The sequence below is a fragment of the Frankliniella occidentalis genome, unplaced genomic scaffold (assembly GCF_000697945.3).
Source record: "Frankliniella occidentalis isolate FOCC.00 unplaced genomic scaffold, Focc_3.1 Scaffold190, whole genome shotgun sequence".
Classification (NCBI taxonomy): Eukaryota; Metazoa; Arthropoda; class Insecta; order Thysanoptera; family Thripidae; genus Frankliniella; species Frankliniella occidentalis.
The window spans coordinates 9,585-17,180 of NW_026267316.1; the positions used below are offsets into that span (position 1 = coordinate 9,585).

At 41.7% G+C, this 7,596-nt stretch overlaps 1 long non-coding RNA gene across 2 annotated transcripts; it reads right to left on the reverse strand.

The window, feature by feature from the left end:
* Positions 1-944: 944 nt before the first annotated feature.
* Positions 945-7,573, reverse strand: LOC127750444 (uncharacterized). 2 transcript variants are annotated; one of them, XR_008011683.1, is made up of 4 exons: positions 4,428-7,573; positions 4,172-4,289; positions 3,336-4,085; positions 945-3,263 (listed from the first exon to the last, which is right to left on the reverse strand). It is a non-coding gene; the product is annotated as an uncharacterized LOC127750444 (long non-coding RNA). The 2 variants fall into 2 exon arrangements; XR_008011682.1 differs by having other exon boundaries at positions 945-4,085.
* Positions 7,574-7,596: the final 23 nt, after the last annotated feature.

Below are 7,596 nucleotides of genomic sequence, written 5' to 3' on the forward strand. Positions count from 1 at the left end.
GGCTTCGCTTATCGCTCAGCCAACAAAACCCTGTATGGTCTCAAACAGGCTCCGATGGAATGGAATATGAGATTCAGTGACTTTGTGATAAATTTAGGCTTTGTGCAGTGCCAAGCTGATCGATGCATTTATGTCATAACAATTAACGAGAAGTGTGTAGTTTACCTTTTGCTCCTTGTTGATGATTTTCTAATAGCTTGCAGTAGCATTCATATCCTTAATGACTTGAAGGGTAAATTCATGAGGGAATTCAAAATGAGAGATTTGGGAGAAGTAAATTATTTCTTGGGAACTAAAATCACTCGTAACAATAATGGGATGTTCTTGAGTCAAGAACAATATATTCAAAAGGTGCTCCATAAATTTAAAATGGATCAAAATATAAACTCATGTTTAACGCCATTGGAAGTGCGTCAAAATCAGCTTGTCACTGGTAAATCTGTAATTGGTCGTGAGCCTTATAGAGAGGCAATTGGAAGTTTAATGTATGCATGCATGTCAACCAGACCTGATATTTGTACAGCTGTTAATTTATTTAGTCAGTATCAAACAAATGCTACTGAAGAACAATGGAAAGGTCTCAAAAGAGTGTTTAGATATCTGTATGGAACCCAAAAGCTAGGTCTTTGGTTTAAGGGAAACTCTTCTGTACCTTTAAAATTATATGTAGACGCTGATTATGCCAATGCTCACGATAGAAAGTCAATCACTGGCTTTGTAATTGATATGTTTGGGGATCCAGTCTTGTAGGGAACTAGAAAACAAACTTGTGTTGCCAAATCAACCTCAGAAGCAGAATTCATTGCCTTGTCAACAGCTGTTGCGGAACTGTTAAGGTAAAAGCAGTTACTTTCAGAATTGGGTATTAAATTTACCAAACCTCTACCAGTGTTCGAAGACAATACAGCTTGTATTTCAAATCTTAAAAGTTGGGATTGCACACGTTTAAAACATATCGATGTAAAATATAATTTTGTTAAAGATTTGTATGCTAAAGATGTTATTTCGGCAGAATATCTCCCGACTCAGGATCAGAAAGCTGATATAATGACGAAGTGTCTTACTTTCGATACCTTCGGCAAACATAGGGTCAATTTAGGTGTGACTGATTGCTAACCATTGTAAAACTTATTTGTATTTCTTTCAGGTTAAAATTGTAATATATTATCTGTAAACAGTGTGTACTATGAAATTGAGGAAGGGTGTTGGAATATACAATTTAAATGTACATAGTTTGTTGCACCCTTGCTTCTGCCTTTTAGGTGCTGCCATCTATCTGCCTTGCCTAGAACCTTGTCGCCATTTCTAATTACTGTAGCCGCCACCTTAGCGCTGCTCTCGCTCCAGCTCCATGGCTTGTATGTCCGGTACCGGCTCTCTTTCTCTCTTGCAACAGTTCTCAAGCTGTGTGGTTGTGTATATCGTTTGCTTACGTTCTGATAATATACTCAAAGTATTCAAAGTGAATCGTTCGTATTATTCCTGACAAACTGCCTTATCCTGACTGTAAATTACAACAATTAACAAAACACACAAGATCCTAAAGAACACACAACATTGGATTTATTATCATTCACTGTCACTGCTGTTGAACAACAATCATCTTCCTTACTGTCCGAAACCTAACGAGACACCTGGGGCATCTTCTGTTCCGTTTCATCAATAGGTCGATGCACCTTGAACAATATATGTGGCCGCACCATAGGAGACAGTCAGGTGTGCCAGTAGCGCAGATACGACAAAACCTGAGGGACATAAGAAAATATACAATATTAGAAAACAGTGCAAATTAAAACACGGCAAGGCTGCATGTTCATAGAAAACAGTGGTCAGTAATGGAAATCAAAGGTTTTGTTCATTTGCATGACATCAACGCCTACGCCAAGGGAAACTTCATGACAGAAGTTAATTCCACAATTACCCTTCCTTCAAACTTTTACTCGCCATTTAGGACTCGTTTGCCATTTGCCTGAGTTAATGGTGAGGTGAAAGTGCATTTCGTGCACTACCAATACCATTACAAGCTTCTCACAGAGGATCGCCACAGAAGTAATCACACCTTTGCACAATGATCAAAATCTTGAAAAATCCCAGGCAATCTGCAAAATCCACGGCAATAGCGGTAAAATCTAGACAATCTTACGCAAATCTTTGGCAATCTATAGCAATCTGTAGCAATCCTAAGCAATCTTCAGAAGATAAGCAAAAAGAGAGCTGTCTAGCCGAAAAGTTAGCTGCAGAGATAGCTTTAACAGACTCTGAGTCGGAAGCAGAAAAAATATGACAGAGAAAGATTGTGACCAGAATGAAATGAACACTGAAATAGAGAAATTGGAAGCAGAAATGAAGAAGATAGATGTGGAGAAAACCCAGGAAGAGGGTGCAATGAAAACAGCAGAAATAGGAGAAATAAGGAAAATAGATCAGAAGATAGAGGAGGAAGAAGGAGCTATCATGGAAATTGAAGAGAAATTAAAGTTATGCAAGGACAAAGAACTTATCTGTGGAGGCTTAAAACTGGACATGCCATACAAACTGGTAAGGATTACCAGAGAAACTAAATCAAGTGCTAGGCAAGAGTGGATGGACAAAATCTACTAGGAGCGTGATACCATAAAAAATACTCTAAAGTGGCATCCAGACGATCCTACGAAGGAAGTCAGGTGCAGAAAATGTAGACAGCGGTACCATAACGCCAAGAATTGCCCCAACAAAATGTCGTGATAAACTAAGTAAAATCATGGTGCTAAGTATACTAAAATTTGTTTAAATATCACTGTTAATTGGAGCAAAGTTAAGTTGTGCGACCTATGAAATTATGTAACAAAGTGTAAAGTGGCAAAATTAGTAGCGATCATACTCAAAGAGTTAAATAAAGTGACAAATGAATTAAGGGAGTGTCAATTCAAACACCAAAAGTGATCAAACGAGTGTAATATACACCATAGGACAAAGAAACAAAAATCACAAATGCAACTCGCAAGGAGGCATTAGATACAAAAAATAAAAAACAAACAAAAAGGATGCAATCAATTAAAAGAACAAAGTCCATATACAAAAGGGAGAAGAATTGACGTTTGAAAAGAACGTAGTCTACGAGTTGAAGCATGCACAAATCAAATTAAAAATGGAACGTAGTCCACAGGTTAAAAACAAGCAGGAATCAAATTAAAGTGGACCATAGCCCATAAGTTAAACATAAGAATGCATCGAAGGTTAAAAAGGACGTAGTCCATGAAATCAAAGTAAAATAAATAAGTAACCTGAAATGACACAACAAAATTAGAATACAATTAAAACAAGAAACAACTAAAGAGAAAACGAAAAGCACTAACCTCTCGTAAAGGTACAAGGGGAAATGGTAAGACATCAAATCAGTCTGTAAGAAGAAAAGAAAAAAACATTGGAGGAAAACAGACAAAGAAGACAAGGACATGAGACAAAAGAAAAAGCAAGAAAACTCACTACGGCGACGTAAATGACGGCGAGCTCGATGCACAGCAGCAGGGGTAGCTGCAGCACCATGAGCAATGTCCTCATCGTCTGATACTAAGTCCACAACCATTACAGGAGCCACAGGCACAACAGGGGCCGGAGCCGGAGGCACGGGAAGCTCCAGGGCACCTAACAAACCAGCCAGATCTTCAAAATGGTAAGGATGGTCGGGTTGCATTAGAGGATAGACCACTCCAGGCGGGGGCACTTGAGGTACGGCAGGCATTATGTAGTGAGGCCCATTGGGGCCTACATGAGCCAACTGTAGCTGAGTGAGGGCAAGAGTCATAGGATGCTGAAATATTTTCTATTATACTTTCTATTACCCTGTCGACTGGTTCATGAAGTAGACGAGCGTGAGAGCAGCGCTCGGTCCAAATCAGTAACAAAAGTAAAAGTTGATCAAATACTGACAAGATCATACAATACAGACGTACGCCAAGAGAGAAAATATTCATATGACTAAAATGATCTTGCTCACCTTTTATTTTAGAAGCACACATACTATCAGCCTTCGACCAGCAGCGATTCTTTTAATATTGTTTAAAATTCCCAAAGCCAAAACCAAATCAGTTTAGATGAAACAATGCCTTTCAGGAAAGAAAAAAAAAGATGAGAGCTGCAAGACAAAAAAAATTTAGGAAAGTGCAAATTAAACAGATGTTGAAAGTATTACCTAGAAGGACACCCCCCTCCAGATAACATACTGTTGAGAGACCGTTCTGCAATGTTGATGCGGGGGCTCTAAAGACTGGCACAAAATCAGAGATTATTTCACATTCTCACCGCCATGTCTGCAAAAACAAGACAATTAAAAGTAAGTTTAAATATGTATAAATCATTGAAGGGAATAAGAAAAAAATTGTAGCTAAAAAGTAAAGATATATAAGGCAAGAAAAATCAAACACAGGCACAACTCAAAGTACACTTACCTGTCAATGTCAAACAGAAAAGTTGAAACAACTATAACCACTAGTAACTCTATTCATATAAGTAAATTTATCACCTTTTTTTTTGTTATTCCACAGAATAGGAGTTGGGGCATGGGTGATTACTGCACCCCCGCAACTGCAAAAGAACAATTACCTGTCAATGCCTGGAAAAAAGGTGAAACCTCAAGTTCACCAATAATTTCATTCATTTAAGTAGAGTTATCACCTTATCTGTAAACAACTCCAGAGTATGGGAGTTGGTAGGTGCGTGGGGTAATAACCCCTTCTTGATTGTAAGAAAAGAATAATATTATAAACTACAAGATTTATGGCGAGCAAAGTTTTCAACTATTAGTGTGGATTCAGAGTTCACGTAACACAAGCGTTATTTTCACGCCAGGCGTAAGCTTCACGCAGCCAATCAGGGATCGACTTTCATCACGCCGGGCGTGAAAATCACGCTTTGCGTGAGAATCACGCTCCCTTTTAGGGAACTCTGAATCGAGGGGGAAATCACTTGGGTCCGTAGCGTACGGGCTATTTCTGGTATTTCTCGGGTATTTCCCGCCTATTTCGGATTATTCCAGGGTATTTTTGGTATTTCGCGGTATTTCGGAGTATTTCAGGGGTATTTTTTGACTATTTCACAGACTATTTCGCGTCTATTTCGGGTCTATTTCGCTCTATTTCGCATTTGTTTCGGACTATTTCGGGGAGAGGTGTACGAACTATTTCGCAAGTGATTTCCCCCTCGCCCTGAATTCACCTTTACAAGATGTATAGATTCAATTAAGTCCTGAAAACATAGGAGTTCTATGGGCATAACTAACTAAACTCTTATGGTGGATTTAGTCTCCTGAGGCGAGACGCCTCACTGAGGCGAGTCGGCTCGCCTCAGGTACGTTCCTATTCAGGGGAGCAGCAGCCGCGCCGAACAAAACACTATCAGCCTCACGGGCAGAAACAAATGAGTGCCGTAACTTACATTCAAAGTAGCGCGGCGGACCTCTCTCATTAAAAATTTTCGAAAATGGGCGGAAATGAAGCAAAAATACACGGCGTTTGTACAGAATATTTATAAGAGTCAAACACGTCGAACAGAAACAAATCCCCTCCAAGGAATTCAAACGCACAAACATAACGAAAGCACTACACGAAAACTACACTATACGGCCAGAAAGAAGAATTGGACATGGCTTCATGGCTTCAATTAATGTGTATTCTTCGTAGACACTATGCATTCACATGGCATATCGAGAAAAGAACGGAGGGGGAAATCACTTGGGTCCGTAGCGTACGGACTATTTCTGGTATTTCTCGGGTATTTCTCCTGCCATTTCGGTTATTTCTCGCCTATTTCGGATTATTTCAGGGTATTTCGCGGTATTTCGCGGTATTTCGGAGTATTTCAGGGGTATTTTTTGACTATTTCACCGACTATTTCGCGTCTATTTCGGGTCTATTTCGCTCTATTTCGCCTATGTTTCGGACTCTTTCGGGAAAAGGTGTACGAACTATTTCGCAAGTGATTTCCCCCTCGAAAAAAACTAAAACCACGATTGAAAGAATTTTATTTCTCTGACGTTATGTTGATTTGTTTTGTTTCCCACCACGCTCCGCCACTCTGCGGGCAAGTTGTCCATTCCCAACCCTCCACAATAAAAATAAAACATTACCCTAATGATTAAAATTGTTGGATTCAAATTTGCTTTTCAAAATTTGAATCACACACTTAGTTGTGCAGACGTTTTAGACGGTCGAAATGCATTTCAACATTTCTCATTTACCAAACCCTGGTCGGTACCGGTATCGACCCCAGTCTTCCTCCGGCTCCGGTCGTGGGAGTGGGAATCAGATCAGATCAACCAGATGAACCGTCAAATCGTGTCACCATGTCCGACCCGTGGATTCTGAATCTGATATCAAAAGTTTCGAAGCATCCAGAGCTGTTTCACCCAAAAAGTAGTGCGATGTGCGAAAGAGATGTAAAAGAAAAGATTTGGAATAGCATAGGGCTGGAATTTGTTCCTCCAGAGGCGGGTAAGTAAATTTGACAGCATGCTATTTGGTTGGGGTAGGCCTAACCAGAAATCGGTGATTGAAATTTCATGTTGCTTTCTCTGTTCAGGTTTCGTTTCTCGCGCTGAGTGGGCGAAAATTAAGAAGAATTTCTGGCAGAACTGCGCTAGCATCGCCGGAGCAAGTGGAATGTCGCTCAATGACGTGAGGTCAACGTACGCCTACGCCCCTTACCTCACCTTTCTCCGGGACGCTTTACTTGGTGACGAAATGTGGACTCGTCTTTTGTGCTCCATGATGATGATGACGATGCCTCTCAGAGCTCTACACACTCGATGGCAACAGAATCCGCTCCGGTGAGTGTTAGCGAAAAAATTGATGAAAGCGGATGAAAGGGTGTGAGAGAAGAGGTTTTAGTTATAGAAAAGTTACTTTTTACTAACTGATTTTTTCTATGCAGCTGGAAGATACTGACGATTTTGGGGTGAACGAGGCACTTAGCCAGGCGCCTTGTTTGTGGATGAGGGCAGGGGATTTGTCGAAATACCTGAAATTTCAATGGATGAGGCCAATAAGGCAGAGAGGGAAAATCCGCCTAGGGCCTTTGTAGTGAACAGGCCCACGTCCACACCATCTAACACATACCTAGGATTCGGCCATCTGACCGAGACCTCATGGAAGCCGGCCCGTCATCCGCACCCCAGGCGTTTCCCCCGCCCGACGCCGCAGATGATCATGATTTTCAGGACCAAGGAGATGATCTTGATTTTCATGTCCAAGACACCAGAATTCAAACACAGCAAATACCCCAACCACGCCTTCCGCTCCACGCGCCTCAGCCCCGCCTACCTTTGCCTCAAGCCGGCGGTCAAGCACCCTTGCTGCGTCAACCTTTCGGACAACGCAACGCGGCACCACAGTTATATGTCATCAGGTTACGCGGGTCGTCACCAGGACCAGTAAAACCTGCGCTCCTGCGCTCCTGGGTGCAAGGAAACCTGCTTCAACCAGCGCCGCGCCCAGCTCTGGCCCTTGGTCTCGACGGGGCGGGGGCGCCTCCCCGTCAACCAGCACAACAGCAACCTGTGGTCCGGGCCGCCGGCGGGGTGCAACCAAACCTGCTTCAACCGGCGCCGCGCCCAGCTCTGGC